The sequence below is a fragment of the Saccopteryx leptura genome, chromosome 1 (genome assembly GCF_036850995.1).
Source record: "Saccopteryx leptura isolate mSacLep1 chromosome 1, mSacLep1_pri_phased_curated, whole genome shotgun sequence".
NCBI classification, from domain to species: domain Eukaryota; kingdom Metazoa; phylum Chordata; class Mammalia; order Chiroptera; family Emballonuridae; genus Saccopteryx; species Saccopteryx leptura.
In genome coordinates, this window is record NC_089503.1 from 69,780,105 (window position 1) to 69,802,430 (window position 22,326).

The 22,326-nt window shown below is 36.2% G+C and overlaps 1 protein-coding gene across 15 annotated transcripts in view; it reads right to left on the reverse strand.

Annotated features, from left to right (window-relative positions):
* Positions 1-22,326, reverse strand: part of DLG2 (discs large MAGUK scaffold protein 2) — a 2,140,731-nt gene that overhangs the window by 670,258 nt on the left and 1,448,147 nt on the right. The gene's annotated exons all lie outside the window — the stretch shown is intronic.

The following is a 22,326-nucleotide window of genomic DNA, read 5'->3' on the forward strand; positions in this document are numbered from 1 at the left end:
ATTCTGGTTATGAATAAGCCATACTTTCTTAATGTTTGTGATTATATGTTCTTATCCAAATAAAATATAATCTAAACTATTCTAAAATATATGTGACACTCTACCAAAAACAAAAATCAAAGCTTATTGCATAAAGTTTGTAATATTTTATAATATTTGGGGGGAGAAAGAATAATACAAAATATACACTGTGAATTTACCACAAATAAACCATTTAGCAACAATGTTACAGTTATAAGGGATTTTTTCCTAATATATTTTAAAATGACTATGAATGAACACAAAAATATGACCCCAAACATCAGTTTTAAGTGCAGCATAACTGATGTCATTTTTTGATGTAAAATATCATTAAGAATGACCATGTCAGATAACAAGTGCCTTTTTCTTTATTGGCTCAAGCTCAGGCAATACATCCCTATTATCTTCTCATTATATTTATTAGGAAGCCCTGGACCATGTCACCATGCCTATGTACTTCAGTTGCAATAAGAAAAGGGAAAATTCTTAGGGAAACACTGTTTTAAACAACCAACCAGCCTTTGAATTTATGTGAACTCACAGAGAGAAATACATTTTAAATATAGCCAGACAACATATAACATATGCTTTGATTTCAACAGATGTGCATGCAGAATATATTAAGAACTGCTTTAAAATAATCCAACAAAATTCAATTTCCATTCTTATCTATCACAGTCATTTTGAGCCAGGCAAAACTTCTGAGCAAAAAACAAAAAACAAAAAAACCCCTCAAATTGTTAGTTTCTATTTTCTTCTACGTAACTCAGTAACATTTAGGAATCATCCAGAAAGACTAATTTTCAACTACAAAAGGGTATTAACTTCAGTTGACTTTCCCTTCTTTAGAAGAATTAAAACACAATTTTTGCAGATTGCCTCCTATGGAGGCAAGGATTAGATAGCCTAACTGAGAGCCTAGAAAGAAAGAATTAATGAAGAAGAAGAAAAATAAAAAGAGTGAATGAGTGACTAAGTACTTAATTTATTTATCTGACTTAAACACAAGTATTTGTGAATTCTCTTCCATTAAATTTGGGATGTAGCAACCTTAACGGAAGGTATAATTATTACTATAATCAGCAAATACAAAGAAAGACAATAGACTTTATTTATGTGTGTCCACCAGCCACTTAGAGCATGTTTTTGATATTCTAATTCCATGAGCTAATTGGTGAATCACATTTTATTGTGTAACTACATTATCAAATGGCTCTGAACCAAATTTGATTTTCTGGGCTTCAGCAACTTAATGACTCCTAGAAGAGGGCTTCATGAGGTTAGAAACTTTAGCAGCTTTATGGGAGTTTTTGTTCTTCACGTGTAAAAATACAAAATGAAACTCAAATTCCCTGTTCTTGTGTGTTTTCATATTAATTCTTTTTGTCTTTATAACTTTGTTGAATTACTAGAAGGAGGGCAGAAAGAGAGGGTAGAATTCATGTAATGTCTTTAATTCTCTTTGTAGGGCTCCATAAAGCCTCTCTTGGCTTCAGTGTTTTTCTTGAGTGAAGCCCTTTCCCATCATCGAAGCTCAGCAAACTGGGAAGGAGAAAAACAAACCAACAACAAAAAAAACAACTTTAAAGAGAAGCAGACAAGCTTCTGATAATCAAATCTAAAGGTTCAGGGTGAAAGATATCATTAAGAAGAGATTAAAAGACAAATATATGATATTTTAGTGGCATATGTTGCATAGTTGTGGTCTACAGAAATATTTGCTTAACATTTCTATGATCACATATGCTGACTTTTAGATCCTAGAAGCATTATATACTATATATACTTATCCTAATTAGTATTTGGAAGTTCCCTGATTGTCTCAGGCTGATATTTACTTCATGGGTCTTCTGGTTTTTTAACCCAAGAAAGTAACATCATTTGCCTAATTCAGTAGTAGTATCTGGAATGTCTTCATATGAAAGGACTGTGCTATCTGGGTTTCAATGTAACCTTACTTTTAAAAGAAAGCATGTCATTACTACAACAGAATTTAGTAAAATTACAAAGCTGTGAAAGGTTTGTAGCATAGGTGAAGCAGTATCTTAACTTTTAATTGAGGAACATTAAAACATGGTATCACATTTCTAGAGAGGTCAGTGTGGGGGTTCAGAAAAAACAGGACTCTAAGAGGTCTTAGAGTCCATTTCCCATCACTGGGAGAACATGATCTATATTCTGCCTAAGGACCCCTAAGACAAGAAATCCTACAATTGTCCTTGGCAAAGAGATCTTGGAGGAAAGGCTAAGATAGAAGGAAGAACTAAGAATACCTCCATTTAAGATATTCATGAAAATTTAGTGACTCTTCAAATGAGTACATCAACACAATATTATTTAAATACCTTTTCCACATTTATATAAGGAAATGGCTACTTATTAAGTTTTAAAGAGCCAAGAAGTATGAGCAGTAGTTCCCTTGTAGCTATAATTTTCTGTATTTGTAACAAAACAAAACAAAAAACCTCCATCATCTAAGGTTTTAAAGACAATTTATTGTCTGAACTTGCTGGGAAGTCTCACTCTTCCTGCCCCCATCAGTTTATCACTTTATATCTTCCTATTCACAAAGTTCTCTTCCTAAAAGTTCTGTCAAATATAATGTTTTGCTGTTCTTGACCAGTAATGCTCCCCCTGGTATCTAGGCACCCTGGGAATGCTAAATGCTCCTACTAGTCAGGGGCCTGGACAGCTGCATGTCAGGGTTTCTGTTACCCCAGCTCTGTCCCTGACCATCACTTTAGTGTCCTCTCCACCTTATGGCTTGAAAAGAGAGAGGGCTGGCAGTTTTGCAGACATGGGAGGTCAATAAAGTAGATGAAAATTTCCCAGGGTAAAAAAATCTGTTTCTCTTCAAACACGTGATTTTTCTGAACCTAATGTTTCTGTGGTGACAGCTGGTAGGTTTCTATGGTGGCCAGAAAAATCAAATTAATGCCACATATTGTCCTGTACTATCTGGGCATGAAGCCTTCCTGGCATCATAGGAAAGTAGACAAGAGAGTGACCCACTCAAATTCAAACTCAGTATTTAAAGACTGAATTTCATAAACTTTGAATGCTTTATTTTTTTTTCCTCTCTGACAGTCTTTTGTTAATTTAACTGCCATTTTTTTCTTCACTGCTATAGTAACCACCTGCCTGAATGAGAATATAGTTTGATTTTTGAGATGTATTTTTATCTCTTGAAAAGAGGTTTTACATGAATAACACATGTGAATTATTCCATATTTTAGTGCCCTTTAAGATCTTAAGATTAATGATATCTCTAAATTTTTCTGTTCTTTGCCACATTCATAATTTTATTAAAGCTAACAACATATTAAAATCTGAGATGAATGAATTTTTATACATCCCTCATCACATGTAATAAGTGCTAAAGCAGGAATACAGAAGCTTAAGACTAAATAGAATTCCACTCAATGAACAATTTTTGAGCATACACGATGTGTTACATGGTGTGACAGGGACTGAGAAAATAAAGATTTTAGGATAAGATCCTGGTTCTAAAGAAACATACAGTTCTCAAAAGGGCACCAAATGCAAACACTCTAAAGCCTCATAGACATGTGATATCCAATAAACAAAATAGAGAGGTGGATGAGAACCCGCTGTTACTCCATGCAAGATCTAACATTTACTATTTGCTGTATAGAGTAAGTCTTCACTTAATGTTTATGAGAAATTCTGCAATTTAAAGCAAAAAGACATATAACAAAACTAATTTTACCATAGGCTAATTGGTATGAACAAGAGTTAATACCATCACATCAATGTTATAACAAAATGATGTTGAATGAAAATTATTTGAGGACTTTCTGTATACAGATCTGATTCCTTAGTAGTATAATACATGATAAATAATGTACTAATTTTGCCTTTACTATAAGTAATTATGATATAATAAACAGGACCTGTTTCTGAATCTGTTCTAGGAACTTACGCTGTAGTATCTTAGCCACAGACATCTTTGCCGCAAGCATCTTTGTGGCAAACATTTTCATGGTATATTAATTGGCAGGAAGGTAATTTTGCAGTACAAAGATAAAAAAACTGGTTGATGATTTGTGGTGTTTTTGTTTGTTTGTCTCTGGTTTGATTTTTTCATTGAGGACTCAACCAACCATGTTTGGCAGATTTAATGTATTTGAGCTAGTTGTCAGTTTGGTTTCCCATTTCCCCACTGAGGAAGTTTTTGCAGGTACTCTCATTTATATATATCTTCTCATTTATATATATATATCTTCTCATTTATAAATGAGATTTTATATATAAATCTTCTCATATATATATAGTATATAAAGGTAGCTCTTCCAATGGTCTGTAGAGTGACAAGTAGATATGGTGGTGGTAGTCTTAGAATAGTTAGCATTTCTTCCAAATGACAAGATGATTTTTCCCAAGAGTTGGTGTCTTATTTTGAAATATACCATCTAGGGAGAAGAAAGAGAGGTCCATGGCCCTCTTTGAGGGTGCAGATATAGTTGAACTCACATTTGCCATAGAACAAGAAAAGTGCTTATGGACAATCTACAAAATAAAATCAGTTACAGTATTTGAGTAGTTTTGCCCTGAATCTACATACATTTCAAACAAAGTCTCTTGAATTTTTTATTATTTTTTTATGTTTCATTGTGTCCCTTTTAATGTCCTTCTTTTGTTTGTTTGTTATTAAATTTTTTTTTTACAGCAATTAGTTATGTGGTAAAAATGATGCAGCAAAGATGTCTAAGGCAAAGAGTCTCATGGCGAAAATACTGGACACAATCTGAATGTCAGTTTCAGCATACCGCAGAGCTGCTGTTGGACTTTGGGAGAAATGTGATGATCGTGGAGACTAGGGTTGGTTTCCAAGGCTTCGTGTCACTCCCAAAGCAAGACACAGTCCATGTCCCTGTGCTTTATCTATGGCTGTGGCATATAACACAGTGTCTAGCACTCAGATGCACAGCGACTGTGCAAATGAGGAAATAGAAAAATCAATGAATCAATAAATAAGACTTGCTGACGCTCTCAAAGAAGACTTTGCTAGCAAATGGGGTTGCAGTTTCTACAGGGTCTGGGCCTTTCAGCATTCCTTTAAGTGACTTGACTCTGAGATCATATCAGCTCTTCTTAGGAACTCTCATTGCACCTTCACAGACATCTTCAAATGGAATGGTAACTATACAGAGTGCATGTGCACGTGCACACACACACACACACACACACACACACAGCCAGTTTGCATCCCTCTTACTGTCTTGCCAATATTTATCATTCTCTCCTCTTAGAGGAACTTTGACAATAAAAATGTCACGATGTTTTAGGCTCCTTACACTTAGATCTCCTCTATGTACTCTCATATGCTTAATAGATAAGAACACAGATTCCAGAGGGAAAAAAAGACCCAAATTTGAATTTTAGTCCCAATATTTATGAGATGTGTAAATGTAGGCAATTTCCTTAATCACGCAAAACCTTAATTTCCTCATGTGTAGAATGGTATATATTAACAAGTGCTTCCTTAATATGGTCATTGTGAGGATAGATTAATTTATGTGAAACATTTAGCACACACCTTAAGTGATCAAGAAATTTTAGCTATAACACCACACAATTCTCTTTATGAAATTGTTAGGAGGAATAAATAAGATTACACATTGTTAATTGCTTGGCACGTAGTAGCTCTTAAACACTGAGAGAAATTCTAATTAGCTCAGGCTTGCCAAATCTGCAAGGGCCACAAGATTTATTTGATCAAATACTGAATGCTTGCTAATATCCTCAACAATATATAATATCACTTAAACAAACTTTTTCTTTTACAAAATCTATGCAAAACCTTTTCTAACCCAAACACTTCTGTCTTGAACCCATCTAAAATGTGCTGTCTTGTGGATAGGAATCAGCTTTCTCCCCCAAATCAGATCAATGTGGCCTTCACTCAGAATATTACCTCAACTGGACTTCCTCCCAATCTTCTGGCCTCTTACCCTTGCATTTTCGTTTAAGCAATCTCTTGCCCAGTCTTGACTATAAATTTGCTCTGCTATTGACACTTCCCTAAAGCTGCTCTCATTGCATATTTACATCACTATCTCAATAGGGCAAGGGTTGTAGAATACTTGTTTTGCTCCACTGTAGCTTCTGGCACAATAACTCTAGGTCTCTAGAATAATCTTTAGAAACAAGTCACCTGAGAAGTCCAAAAATTGAATTGTCATTAAACTCTTTTTCATCTTTAAGAGAGTGAGGCAGCACTTAACCACCTGTTCCTATAAAATAAGGCTTGAATTGATCCCTTCATCTTAGGACATTTTTTACATGCAAGCATTGGTAATTTCTAATTTAAATAAAGAATTAAAACAATCTAACATGTATTGAGTACCTACTATATGTTAGGTAGAATGATGAGCCCTGGAGATACAAAGATGAATGAGATACAGCTCTCGCCCTCAAAGACTCAGTCTAGTAGAGGGAGACAAATGAATGAAAACACATAACATAGTGATACGAGTGCTGTGATAGATGTCTGTAGACCATAGTAGCTACAGAGGTAACACAGAGGAGAGAACCGGTGATTTCACCTAGAGGAAGTCAGAAAAGGCTTCACTGAGAAAGTGGCATGAACTGAATGTTTTCATGGGCAGGTGCTCATCAGAACAGGTTGAAAAGAGACAGGGCTACCAAGGGATCAGGGGCAGCATTAACTACTTCAGAGTGCTCTGCTGGAGAGACCACGGGGCTTTGAGTCAGGAGAGTTGGATTACAGTTTGATTCTGTGCTTTAACACGTTGGTAGCCCTGGGCAGGGCATCATGTTGCAATTTTTGTATGCAGACAGATGATTTCTGAGGTCCTTCCCAGCTCTACCTTCGAGTATCAGGGTTTTTGTTTCTATCTACTGTTTAAAACATATTTACTTTGTCACTTTAATTAAGGTGCACCTGCTCAAATTTTATTATGGATTTTGCTACTAACCTCTATTCCAAAGATCTCAATCAGCAGTCCATAAGGCTACTGACTGGTAGTTCTTTAATGTCCATGGATGTCTGCCATGCCGCTTCTCCTTAACCTATGTGGTTACCCATCAGGAGGAAACTATGGCAGTATCATCCCTCTCCTTGGCTGCACTCAAGGACATCGCAAGCACAACCATTCCCACTTTGACTCCTTAAAGATCTCAAGGCTCCTGGGGAAATAAAAGGTAGCTTTTTCTCTTTTTTTATTTTTTATTAATTTATTTATTTTTAGAGAGGAGAGAGAGAGGGAGAGAAAGAGACAGAGAGACAGAGAGAGAGAAGGGGGGAGGAGCTGGAAGCATCAACTCCCATATGTGCCTTGATCAGGCAAGCCCAGGGTTTCGAACCGGTGACCTCAGCATTTCCAGGTCGACACTTTATCCACTGTGCCACCACAGGTCAGGCAGCTTTTTCTCTTTTAAAGAGGAAAAATAGCTAAGGGAGTTTACTCTACTGTAATCTAAAAGAAAGGACAACTGGAGAAGGCAGATGTTCATTATCTCCATCTTTTCATTGCATTTGACTTTAAACATCCCTGCTGAATAAATGAAAAACAATCAAGTGCTAAAAAAAATTAAAGCTAACCTACCAGGATGGCAGCTCTAATCAGGCTGGGAGCATCAATACACCAAGGCTGGAGGATTGCAGCTCACAACTAAGCTATACATCACTTTCTGTTATTAACTAATGTTCCTCCTGGACTATCTCCACCACTTATAATTGTTCCCTCTTTTCGTATTAAGAGAAATTATCATATAGAAATGAAAGCTCATCCAACTTTGATTTAGTTTCTGGAATCCAAAAGGCCTGAATTCCAATACCAGTTCTGTCACTTACAAGCTGCTGAATTCATTTTTGTTATATATGATACACATTTGTCTAAGCATCAATATTGTTCATTTAAGCACTTAGAAGCAAAAGATTTTCTGTTTAAGCTGTGCAAAGCACCTGATTTTAATCTAAGGCATGCATTTGGTTATTTTATTATATTATTTAATTATAACAAAACTGGTTTAAAATATGCAGTTTTACAAGAAGCTAATCATAATATTTTTTTACTCTTAATAAACACTCACAAACTATAAAAATAATTATTGATAGTTGCAGTTAAGATTCTAATTTTTGTAAGAGCCCTATTCCTATTGTTCAACTAAATGTAGTATATAAGTAAACCCTGGTTTCAATTTACAACTTCTAATCTCAAACAAACTTTGGAGCTCAATGAACTAAATCATTGCTTTAACTAAATAGAAAAAAAATAATCAGTATCCTATAATCTGTTCCATTTTTAAACAATTTTCTTTTGGTTTTGTGTTTTCTCTGCTGTTGTTATTAAGACTGTACAACTCACAGAACTTTGGGTCTAAAAAAGTGACCATAGACAATAATTACTATGCGTGCTTTTTTCATTTAATTATAGCCATTTTTTAAAAAAATTAAGTACCTTTTTTACCTGAAAAATTGTGATAATTTTGGGGGGTGATATTTCTGTCAAGAGAAATCAAGGAAAATAGCTTAGTCATTTTATATATGCAAGTTGTCTTGATTAAAACCTTCTGTAACGAAGGAAAAATATAGTCACTTAAGTAAAGAACTGGCTTTGTGTCTGATTTGGAAAAAGCACATTTCTTCCCGGTTTTGCTTCCTTGCTTTGCACCATATGCTGGATGGTGTAATAACAGGTGGTTTTATTACTTTCACTTGGCTCCAGCCTGAGGCAGGCTGCTTTGTTCTTTGGGTTTAAATATTTCATATGTTTGAACATGCTCCTTGGAAGAAAAAAATGGTGTTAAGAACAAAATCAATTAATGGTTATAAAGATATTATAATATACAAGGTTTCTGTCTCATCAAGCTTCTCTCTCCCATATGAAAACCACTTGGTCAACTGCAAGCCAAGTGTCTAAGGAAGTTAAGAACTCAAATCCCATGGCTGGAAGATTTAGAGAAACAGAAAAACAAAACAAGTGCTGAACCATAAGATGGGACTTCACAAATAGAATGATATAAGCAGATAGCTAAGAGTATTTTCTCTTTCGTTTGGGTATATAATACAATTATAGAATTAGGCAGATTATCAATATCATCCATTTCGTTCTACTCAACTTCTCTCCTCAAACCCCTGCAATCTTGATTGTGTTCCACAACCATAATAAAGCTCTTAAAAGTCAACAAAAACTTTTTCTCATTTGAATACAATGATCTCCTCCTTGATTCTCTTTGGTTTCCACGCAGCATTGGACACTCTAGTGACTGCAACTTGAAACTTCCCATTCCTCTGCAACATGGTTGTTATCTCGCTGGTCTCCTCCCTACTGCCCTGTCCACAGCATTTATAGCCATTTTCCCCCTCTTGCCAGATAGGAGTATTCGCCAGGTCTGCCCCTATTGTTATATAATCTTTACATGAGTTTTCATCTCATTAACTTTCATTTACTAAATACATGCCCTAGTACAGGGGTCAGGAACCTATGGCTTGCTAGCCAGATGTGGCTCTTTTGATGGCTGCATCTGGCTCACAGACAAATCTTTAATAAAAAAGGTAATAACATTAAAAATATAAAACATTCTTGTGTATTACAATCCATTCATTTTCTACCTCTCATGTCCACGGTTGCAGGTGGCTGGAGCCAATCACAGCTGTCCTCCAAGACAACACCAAATTTTTATTGGATAATGCCTAACATACACAGGTTGTTGTGTGGCTCTCATGGAATTACATGTTAAAATATGTGGCATTCATGGCTCTCTCAGCCAAAAAGGTTCCCGACCCATGCCCTAGTACCACCCCAGTCTCAATAAGTCTAAAACAGAACTAATTATTTTGCCTAATAATAACCATCACTTACTCCAGTCCACTCTATAGGTCTGTTAAGGGAGCCTTACATTTCATTTATATTCTTTACATTTGTTAACAACACCTAATATCTTATTTTAAGTTTTTATTATTACTTTCTTAAAATCATTGATTTAACTGCTTAAAATATTTCTGCCTTAGTCATTTTTCAATATCAGTCTATTCTTCATATTTTTTAGATTTATCTTCTTAAAAGCAATGTTTTCATCAGTAATTTTGCTGCTCAAATAGCTTTAAATAATTTTTCTTTATCCTTAAAGAACATTCCAGATCATCCACCAGCTGTCCTCACCCTACCATTTTAGCTACAGACCCAACTTATTTTCTTCTAAAAGGTTTTCTAACCAAGTAAATGTGCTGAACTCATATAAAGAACCTCCTTTCTTTGTTATCTTTGTTAATGTCATATACTCTACCCTGAATGTCTTTATTTAATCTATGCATAATAAAACCCTAATTAATTTAGAAAAAATATTTTGGAATGCCTAGAATGTCACAGGTACTATGTTAGGTCCTAGGAATGCAGTAGTAAACAAAACCAAGCCCCTGGCTTCATGGATCTAGATCCTATCTGGGAAGGTAGGAAGCTTCAATTCCTATCAGCCAAACGCTGTCCTTCCCATACAGTCTGAAGCCTTTTCTGGTCAATGCCTTGAAAATCATCGCTCTGTTGTGTATAATTCTCATCCCAACGTCGATAACAATGATTACTACTATTACTGCTGCTGCTTTTGGTTAAGAATCTACTACATGCCAGGCACTATCATAAATTGATTTCATAATTACAATAATTTTGAGAGCCAGACATTTAAAAAAATATTTTATTTATTGATCTTAGAGAGGGAAGGGGTGGGGTGGAGGAGCACGAAGCATAGTTACTTCTCGTTTGTGCCTTGACCAGGCAAGCCCAAGGTTTTGAACTGGCCACCTCAGCATGCCAGGTCAATGCTTTATCCACTGCACCACCACAGGTCAGGCTTGAGAGCTGGACAGTTTAACATTAATTTTATTATTCAGGAAGTCAAGTTTCTAAGTTAAATTCTCCAAGATTACACAGCCATAAGCAACATGAAACTAGGACCATCTTATCATCCTTCTCATCACTTAGTGATGGGAACTAAGTGCTCAGCATAAATTTAATTTTGTGTTGAACAGAATTAGAGAACACGTGCTGGTAAGGCAGGTGAAAGAAATGGGAATATTTAGAGTTTTATCTCAGAAAAGTCTAATGTGAAAGCACTAATCTTTCTTCCTGGTCCTACATAGCACAGTGATTTTCTTACTGTACAGGGGTCTTCCTCAGGGTTCATCTAGCTCCTGAACTTGAATTTTATCTTTCCTGAAATATTGTCTTCCTGCTTAGATGAGGCACTATCTTTTAAACTGTTTTCTGTCTACAGTCATACCACCGTGAACATGCCTGATCTCATCTAAACTGTTTTCCTGTTGTAGAACTTATTATAATATAATAATAAATGCCCATTGTAAAGCCAGTAGCCATGGCCACCATCACAACTGCCTGGCCCATGCAGGTTTGCATTTGATTCAGACAGAGGGTAATGAAACAACAAAGCCAAGAACTGGTGGGCCGTTACATTTAATCCTAGCTTGCATCTGGTGGGCAAAAAATACACACAGTGGGAAAACACTTCCCTTTCCATTCAGGGCTCCCAAAGCCACACTTATCCGAGTTTCCTAGAATCAAAGGTTTCTACCTCACCAGCCTTATTCACCTCTGTTCCCCATCTCCTTCTCTCTACACAAACTCTGCACAAACTGGCTTCTCCTTCAGCACTCTGCCATCTTGGCTGCTTCTCCTCTCCTCCAATGGCCTTTCTCTGCTCTCCCGTAGCATGGGTTCCTCTGCCCTATTTTATGTGTAGAAATCAAAACCTTTAATCCAATATACAAACAAGGAAGTCTCTGATACAAAGTCACTTATCTGAGACATAATGGGATTCCTCATGAGAGTGCACCACCCCACATCATGCAACAGTCAAGGGTTTGGGGAAAAGCTTCATTTTAAAGTTAAGTCTTAGGCTATAATGACCCTGCCTGCTTACAGCCTGTCCCATTTATAAACTTATTTGACCAACACCCATAGCACCTATTTACAAAGTAGTTATTGCCTGATCAGGCGGTGGAGCAGTGGATAGAACATCGGATTGGGATGCGGAGGACCTAGGTTCGAGACCCCGAGGTCGCCACCTTGAACACGGGCTCATCTGGTTTGAGCAAAGCTCACCAGCTTGGACCCAAGGTTACTGGCTTGAGCAAGGGGTTACTCAGTCTGCTGTAGCCCCATGGTCAAGGCACATATGAGAAAGCAATCAATGAACAACTAAGGTGTCACAACAAAAACCTAATGATTAATGCTTCTCATCTCTCTTCGTTCCTGTCTGTCTATCCCTATCTATCCTTCTCTCTGACTCTCTCTCTGTCTCTGTAAATAAAATAAAAAAAGTAGTTATTGATGAAATATATATATATTTCTTATTGAGAGGTGGGGAGGCAGAGACAGACGTCACATGCATCCTGGCCAGGATCCACCAGGCAAGCCCCTACCAAGCCATACTCTGCCTGGCTGAGCCACAGCTCCATTGCTAGGCAACTGAGTTATTTTAGTGCCTAAGGCTGATGTAATGGAACTATCCTCAAGTGCCTAGGGACAACTTGGCTCATTCAAACCATGGTTGCGGGAGAAGAGAGAGAGTGAATGAGAGAGAGAGAGAGAGAGAGAGAGAGAGAGAGAGAGAGAGAGGAGGGGGAGGAGTAGAGAAGCAGATGGTTGCTTCTCCTGTGTGTCCTGACTGGGAATTGAACCCAGGGTTTCTACATGCCTAGTCGATGCTCTACTGCTAAGCCAACTGGCCAAGACTGAAGAAATAAATTAATTGAACCTTATGTTAAGGCATTCTTATTTGCTATGGATCTTTAAAAACCTCTTTGTACTCAAAAGTCCTACTTGCCATTGTCAGTTTCTGAAGGAGCGAACTGCCTTCATTTCTCCCATCATTTTACTTCGAACCTTGCTAACAATAAGCTTCTCCCTTTTCATCTGAATATAGGTCACCCTTTCAGCAGCCTTCAAGATCAATCCATCAATCAGCAAATATTTATTGAGTGACTCTCCCCACCTTCTTTTCTAACTCCTAAGATTTCTTTTCATCTGATTTTAAAAGTACGTCACTATCCTGACAACCCTGGAAAAGAGCGACAGAGCCCTATCCCCCTGCTAATTCATCCGCTCTCTCTTCAAGATCACATTTTTTGAGTTCTGTGTGATTCTGGAAAAAGGCTTTGGGCTGCTTCTCACAACAAAAGTCAGATCAATCTTAATCATTTGCTAAGAAAAAGCATTCTGCTTCTTCATTTTATTTCATCTTTGTCTTAGTACCTTAGGATCATGGCGGAGAGCTGATTAGTAATATTGTTTATATCCCCCTACCCCCACCTCATCACCTCACCAGCTAATACAATCTGGGGGTTGTAAGGTTTCAAATTGTTTATATGCAACTTTTTCCAGATTATGCTAACAGTATTAATAATTTACATACTATTTTCACATATGTTACTATATTTTCTCCTCATAACCATCTTATGTGGGTAGATATTGCTATTCTCTCCCTTTTACAGATGAATAAACAGCTCAGAGATGGTGAGTGATTTGCTTAACATTGCTCAGCTAGTAAATGTAGGTGTTTTATTGGGAATCTAGATCTGTTGGACTCTGAACCTAGAGCTGTTTTGGCTACATTATGCTGCACATGTAGATTATCCTCTAAAAAAGAGAGATAATCTGATTGAATGAAATTGCTGATGTTTTACTGTTTTTGACTTACAAAATGGCAATTCCACATGGTTCAACCTGATAGTATAAAGCAATTTAGTATGGTGGTTAGGAGTTGAGACTTGAGTTACCCTATTTTCTACTGTTAGAGTCAATGAATTTAGATCAAATGGAAGCCTACAGTGACAAAAATATGAACAATATATTTTCAAAGAAAATTTTGAAAGCTCAAATTTCTATATCAATATTACTGTTTCTCAGATTGAATCCTGGAGTTTATAAGGGCTATTCATACTGAATTTGTGGCCATGACAACAGCTGTCCCTACAAGGAAGCTCTGGGCTGTGAATTGGATACGCCAAATCTCTTTATCACTGGACACTTGTCTGCCCAGCCCTCAGGGCTTTTAAGAGCTCTGCTACAGTGCCAACTGGGAAGCTGATGGGATAAGCTTCGAACAGGGCATGATTATCAAAGTTCACTGCTGCTGCTGGTCTTTATTTTTGTGCTTATTTTTAAACATCCTCTTGGAACAAGAAGACTCAAAAGGATACCAGCATAAATCTTCAATTATATTACATTCATTAAAGTCCACGAACACCTTAAGCATAGTAAACAAATATTAATCAGACAGAAAATCTTGGATGGAAAGCATCAAAAATGAAAGGCAGTTCGTATGGCTGGAAGAAGATGTAGGCAAAAAATTATAATCATACTTGGACCATAGTATTACTTTTCCTAATGACCATGCCTAGGATGTTGACTGCCATGTTTTCCCTGTGTAATTCATATTTATTTATCCTGCCAAAAACCTGGTTCTTCTCTTCTTCAGGCTATCTCCTGCCAACATAAGCCCTTTCTTTCCCTTGCTCCCATACTCATACACACACGCACTTGTACACACACACATGTGCATGGGCCAGGTTGTGCTAATGCCCCTTCTTTGTGCTTACAAAGTACCTGTGTAGGTTTCTGCCCCGACTGTATAATGTTCTGGCTACGAGCTTCAGCTAGATTCAATCAGACATGGCTGCTAATTTTAAATTCGCCACCTACTAGTTTTGTGAGTTCAGAGAAGTTTCAAAGCCTCAGTTCCTCTTAAGTGAAATAAGACACTATTTATACATACTTCAATAAGGTTGTTAGGGATTTTAAATTAAAAAGTTTAGCATAACCTACATAATTTTATTAGCTTATGTCACCCCAATATATTCCATAATTTTTTTTTTTAAGTATAGCACAGGGCTCAAGAGACAAATACTCTAGAGCCAGACAGCCTAAGTTTGACTTTGCTAGTTACTAGCTATGGGATAACTGCCTCAATTTCCTTATTTGTAAAATGGGGTTAATCATTGCATGGGATTGTGAAGACTGAATGAATGAGTGAATTAGTGTAAATTTCTTCAAATTGGAGAGACAAAGAGACTCACAAGTTACCGGAGCAAAATCTCCACAGGAACCAGTGTGGGGGTGGGAAAACCTAAACTACAGTTGGTGAGTGTGGAGGCTCAATGTGAGCAAGCCTGAGAGTTAAAAACCTCTGGGAAGTTTAATCTCTGGGGTCACGCCCAGACTTTTTGAGAGTTTTACTTCCAGTAAATCTACCAAATTCTCAGTGAAGACAGGAAAAAAAACAAATCTCTCCTGATTCCAGCAGGGGAAGAAGAAAAGAAACTATTTTGAAACATGCCAAAGATTCTGTTGTTAAAAACCTGCCCTCAGAAGAAATGATTTTTTCATAACCTAACCCGCTGGGGTTTGATCCATGCCTGATCTACCAGTGGGAGGAGAAAGCCAACTCCAGCACCCTCTGGCCATTCTGTATCACTAAGGGGGAGAAACTGAGAAGCACTGATGAGGTGCGCAGTCCAGAGGCTCAAGCTCACTATTAAAATGAAATCATAGGAATACAGACCAATCCCTTTCCTTCCTCTGATACCCTACTACTATATTTAAAAAGGCTTCTTCTTTGCTGTTTTAATTTTGTGTATCTCATTCACCTTTCAACAAAAAAATTACAAAGCATAATAAAACAAAAAACAGAGTTCAAAGGGACTGAAAAAGTATAACCAATCAGATAAGGCAAGAATGTTGGTCTTATCAGACCAGGAGCTTTAAAAAAAGTAATATCCTGCCTGACTAGGTGGTGGCAGAGTGGATAGAGCCTTGGCTTGGCACAGGATGCTGAGGACCCAGGCTTGAAACCGCAGGTCGACGGCTTCAGCGAGAACTCATCCGGCTTGAACATAGGATCATCAGCTTGAGTGAAGGGTGGCTGGCTTGAGCCTAAAGGTCACTGGATTGAAGCCCAAGGTCACTGACTTGAGCAAGGGGTAACTGGCTCATCGGGAGTTCCCTCCAACCCCAGTGAAGGCACATATGAGAAAGCAATCAATGAACAACTAAGGTGCCACAACTATGAGTTGATGCTTCTCATCTTTCTCCCTTTCTGTCTGTCTCTCTCTTGCAAAGAAAAAAAAAAAAAAAAAAGGAAATTAATGTCCTAAAAGACAAAAAGGGGTTCTGTGTAAAGTAACCTCACAGGGTAATCTGATTATAAATTCCTATTTGGGCATGTCATGGTGGTTTCTCAGGCCTCAGGAATATAACTTCTTTAGTAAAAGGCTTATCTTTGCCTTTAGCAAGCCCTATCCATTATTTCCATGCATCTAGATTAACAGACCTTTGAAATACCTCTTCCCAGACTCCTTCTTTTAAATTGTGAGCACCCTCAATGAGTACATAATCGTGTTTTCCCCACCTTGCTTTCTACAACCTTTATGTAATCTATTTTCCCTCCTTAATTCCAAATGCATAAAAAAAATTATAAATTATTGTTCACTATAGCATTTGAGATTTTGTTCCCCAGCATATATTCTTATTTTGGCTCAAATGAACTTTTGTTTTTTTGGTGACAGAGACAGAGAAAGGGATAGATAGGGACAGACAGACAGGAAGGGAGAGATGAGAGCATCAATTCTTTGTTGCGGCACCTTAGTTGTTCATTGGTGGCTTTCTCATATGTGCCTTGACTGGGGGAGAGGAGGCCACAGCAGACTGAGTGACCCCTTGCTCAAGCCAGCAACCTTGGGCTCAAGCTAGTGAGCCTTGCTCAAACCAAATGAGCCCGCGCTCAAGCTGGAGACCTCGAGGTTTCGAATCTGGGTCCTCCGTGTCCCAGTCCAACACTCTATCTAATGTGCCACTGCCTGATCAGGCTCAAATGAACTTTTATAAAAAAATTCTCTACAAGTTTTGATACTTCTTAAGTTGAGAGAGTTTTAATGGGAAAAGGCAGACAACACACAAGAACAGATTGATAATCTAAATAGAGAGATAAAAAGTTTAGGAAAGACAAAAAGAAATGCTAGAGATTAAAAAAATGTAACAGAAAGAGTGTCTTTAGTGAGTTCATTAGTAGACTGGGAATGACGAGGAAGGAATCTCTGAATTTGATGATATGATAATAGAAAATTTCAAAACTAAAAAGCAAAGAAAAAAGACTAAAAAATTCCAAGAACTGTAGGACACCTGCAAAAGATGTAGCATCCATGCAATGGGAATACCAGAAAGAGAAGAAACTGGGAAAGGAAAAGAAGCAGAATTTAAAGCAGGGGGCGGGAACCTATGACTCGCGAGCCAGATATGGCCTTTTTGATGGCTGCATCTGGCTCAAAGACAAATCTTTATTTAAAAAAATAACATTAAAAATATAAAACATTCTCATGTATTACAATTCATTCATTTCCTACCGCTCATGTTCATGGTTGCGGGTGGCTGGAGCCAATCACAGCTGTCCTCCGGGACAACACCAAATTTTTACTGGATAATGCGTAATGTACACGGGTCGTTGTATGGCTCTCACAGAATTACATTTTAAAATATGTGGCGTTCATGGTTCTCTCAGCCAAAAAAAATTGCTGACCCCTGATTTAAAGCAATAATGACTAATTATTTTCCAAAATTAATGTCCATCCAGGAAGCTCTGAGAACACCAGTCAGGTTTATTTCAAAAAACAAAAACGAACAAACAAAACTACATCTAGGTATATCATAAACAGACATCAGAAAATCAAAGATAAAGACAAAATTTTTAAAGGAGCCAGAGAAAAAATGTACCTTACCTATAAAGAACAAAGATAAGAATTACATCTGACTTCCTCTCAGAAACAATGCAAACAAAAAGAGAATGCAGTAAAATATTTTCAGTATTAAAAAAAAAAGCCAATCCAGAATCCTATATTTTGTAACATTATGTTTAAAAAGTACAGTAAAGAGATAAAGACTTTCTCAGACAAAAAAGAAAAATTGAGAAAATCTGTTGCCCATAGAACTGCTGTGCAAAAAATGTTGTTTTTCAGAGGAAAAGAAATAATATAGATCAGAGGAATTGATCTACATAAAAAAGCACCAGAGAATGAATAAGTAAAATAAAAAAAACTTTATATTTTTTATTTTAATTGATAGTTGTTTAAAATAGTATTAACAATATATTTGAGTATATATTTTTAAGTTCATATATGTTTTTATGTGTGTATGTTATATATAAATAAAATAAATAACAGAAATGATACGAGAGATTGGAAAAAGGAAATAGGAATATTTTGCATTTATTAGGTACATGTACCACCTAGAAAGCAGTATAGTGTTATATGAAAGTGAATTGAATTAGTAAGTGTATAGTGCAAACTCCAAGCTAACCACGAAAAAAGGGAAAGAATGAGTATAATTGAGATGCTAAAAATGAGAGAAAATAGAATTCTATAAATGCTTGATAAATCCCCCCAAAAGGCATGAACTATTTGAAAGATGAAAAAGAGAATAAATAAGTAAATAAATAAATAAATAAAGATGAAGAAGGAGATAAAGAACAGGAGGAAGAGGAAGAGGAGGAGGAAGAGGAGGAGGAGGAGGAGAAAGAGGAAGAGGAGGAGGAGGATGAAGAGGAGGAGAAAGAAAGAAAGAAAGAAAGAAAGAAAGAAGGAAAGAGGGAGGGAGGGAGGGAAGGAGGGAGAGAGAGAGAAAGAAAGAAAGGGAAGAAACACGCAACAAGTAGAAATCAGGGAAAAACATGGTATATATTAATCCAACTATATAAATAATCATCTTAATGTCAATGATGTAAATATTTCTATTAAAAGGCAGATTGTCTGAATGATTCTGAAAATAAAACCCAACTATTTACTCTCTACAGAAAATCCATTTTTCATATTAAGACTCATATTAATTAAAAGTAAAGGGATAAAGACACCATGCTAACATTAATTAAAAACAAGTGAGATTAGCTATATAAATTTCAGACAGAGTAGATTTCAGAGAAATGAAATTATTATAGATAAAGAAGTACATTACATATTGAAAATGAGGTCAGTATACCATGATGATATAATAATCCTTAGTGTTGATGTGTCTAGTAATAAGAATGTAAAAATGCAGGAAGCAAAAAAAAAGTGATAGCACTTAAGGAGAAACAAACTCACTATTACAGTTGGAAACTTTGACATCCCTCTATCAGATGGAGATCCAGCAGGCAGAAAATCAGTAAGGACATAGTTGAACTCAACAATATCATTAATCAACTGAATACAGTTAACATCTATAGACTACTTCATCCAATAATAGCAGATTACGCAGTCTTCTGAGGTTCACAGGGAACATTTACCAAGAAAGACAACATTATGGGCCATAAAGTATGCCTTAACAAATTTAAAAAAGAGAAACCATACAATATGTGCTCTTAGACCTCATTGTAATTAAACTTGAAATTAATAACAGAAAGGTAGTTGGAATAATCCCCAAATATTTGAACATTAATCAGCATGCATCTAAATGACACATGGACCAAAGGAGAACTCTCAAAAAATGTTTAATATTTTAAACTAAATGAAAATAAAGATAACTTAAAATTTGTGGGATGCACTACAAGCAGAGTTGAGAGGGAAGCCATTATAGCAATAAATGCAACTGTAAGGAAAAACAAAAAGAACTAAAGTCAATAATCTAAGCTTCTATCTTTGGAAACTAGAAAAAGAAAAGCAAATTAAATCCAAAATAAGCAGAATAAAAGAAATAAGAAAAAAATAGAGCCAAAGTCAATGAAATTAAAAAAAAGAAAATCAATGAAACCAAAAGATAATTCCTTGGAAGGATCAATAAAAATCAATCAACTTCTAGCCAGTCTAAATAAGAAAAAAAAGGGTGTGTGTGTGATACAATTTACTATTATCATAAAGAAAAGAGGGAACAGATCCCATGGCCATTAAAATAATAATATAGGAATATTATGAACAACTATATGTCCCCAAATTTGATAACCTAAATGAAATAAACCATTTCTTTGACAGGTACAATAAAAAAACAACTTGCAAAACAAGATATATCATATCTTTAATATCTATTGAAGAAATTGTGAATTAAAAATATAGTCACCATATGACCTAGCAATCTTTATTTGGGTAACAACCGTAAAATTTGAAAACATTTATTTACAAAGATAGGTGAACCTTTTTTATTGAAGAATTATTCATGGTGGCCATTGATATATTATTGGATTAATAAGGTGTAGTACATATATACAAAGACTAGTACTCAGCCATAAGAAAAGATTAAATAATGCCCTTTGTTATTTTTTTTTAATTAAGTGGGAACAGGGGAGGCAGAGAGACAGACTCCTGTATGTGCCTCAATCAGGATCCACCCATTAAACACCTATGGGGCAATGCTTTGCCCATCTGGGGCATTGCTCAGGTCGCTTGGCAACCAAGCTATTTTTAGTGCCTGAGGCAGAGGCCATGGAGCCATACTCAGTGCCTGGGGCCAATTTGCTCAATCAATAGAGCCATGGCTGCAGAAGGAGGAGAGAGAGAGAGAAAGGGGAGGGGAAGGAGTGGGGAAGCAGATGGTTGCTTTTCCTGTGTGCCCTGACTGGGACTTGAACCCAGGACATCTACATGTCAGGCTGATGTTCTACCACAGAGCCAACTGGCCAGGGCTGAAATAATGCTTTTTATGACAACATGGATGGATCTTGAGAACATCATCCTAAGCGAAAAAATCAGACAGAAAAAGTCAAGAACAATATGATTTCACTAATATGTGGGATATAGGACTGAAAGCAACAAATGAACAAACTAGAAAAACAAACAGAAACTCATAGACACAAACAATAGTATGCTGGGTACCAGAGAGAGTAGGGGTGTGAGGGATAATAAAGGGTAAAGGGGGATCAAATATATGGTGATGAAAAAAGATTTGAATTTGAGTGATAGGCACATAATGCAATATGCAGATGATATATTATAGAACGGTACACTTGAAACCTATATCATTTTATTAACCAATGTCACCTCAATGCATTTAATTTAAAAATTGAATCAATAATTAATAACCTTCCAAAATAAAAAGCACAAGACTCAAATGGGTTCACTGGTAAATTCTACCAAATATTTAAGGAAGAAATTATATCAGTACCAGAAGTAAAAAGACCATTCCTAAGTTACTCTATGAGGCCATGCCATCATTATCCTAACACCAAAACAAGACAAAGACATTACAAGAAAACTATTGATTAATATATCTCATGAACATAGATGTGGAGATCCTTGTTATTTATATCTTCATCATTGTCATTTTCATTGCATTTATTACAATTATACTACAGTAGTACCTTGAGATATAAACAGACCAACATGCAAATTTTTTTAAGATATGAGCTGTGACTCAGTCCAAATTTTTGTTTGAGATCTGAGCAAAATTCTGAGATACAAGTCGTGATTCGGGAAGCTGCTGCTAGTTGGCGCGTTGGCGCAAGGGCCCAGTATCAGCAGTTTGATATACGAGTTGACTGACTTACGAGGTCGGTTACAGAAAGAATTAAATTTGTATCTCAAGGTACCACTGTATATTGTAATTATCCACATTTCAATATTCCATTAGAATTCAAGCTCCCCACAGGCAGGAATCATGATTTATTAATCTTTCTGTACACAGTAACTATCAGAGATATGGCACATAGTAGATATTTAATAAATATATGTTAAGTTGAACTTTGTCAAATCCAAAACTTCTAGGTTGGGAGAAGTTCTGAGGGTTCATTAACCAGCTTCAGGGGCTCACAGAATTCTGGATATATTAGGTGAGTATATGCTGCCTATGGATATCGTTCCTACCTAGATCCCCAGTTGTATATGGGTTCCCAAGAAAAGAAAATTTGTACATTCTATCAACTTTTTAATTGGATTGTTTGTTTTCATGGTGTCAAATTCTTTGTAAATTTTGGATAATAACTCCTCATCAAATGTATTATTGCCAAATATCTTCTTCAAATTGATAGATTGTCTTCATTTTACTGATGGCTTCCTTTACTGTGCAAAACTTTTTAGTTTGATGTAGTCCCATTTGTTTATTTTTTTTGTTTCCCTTTCCCAAGGAGACATATTCAAAAAAAAAAAAAAAAAAAAAAAAGGTATTGCTAAGAGCAAAGCCTATTTTTTTTTCTAGGAGTTTTATGATTTCAGATCTTACATTTAAGTGTTTAACCCATTTTGAGTTTATTCTTATATACAGTTTAAAAAAGTGGTCTAATTCCATTTTTTACACATGTCTGTACAGTTTTTATAACACTATTTACTAAGAGACTGTCTTTACCTCATTGTAC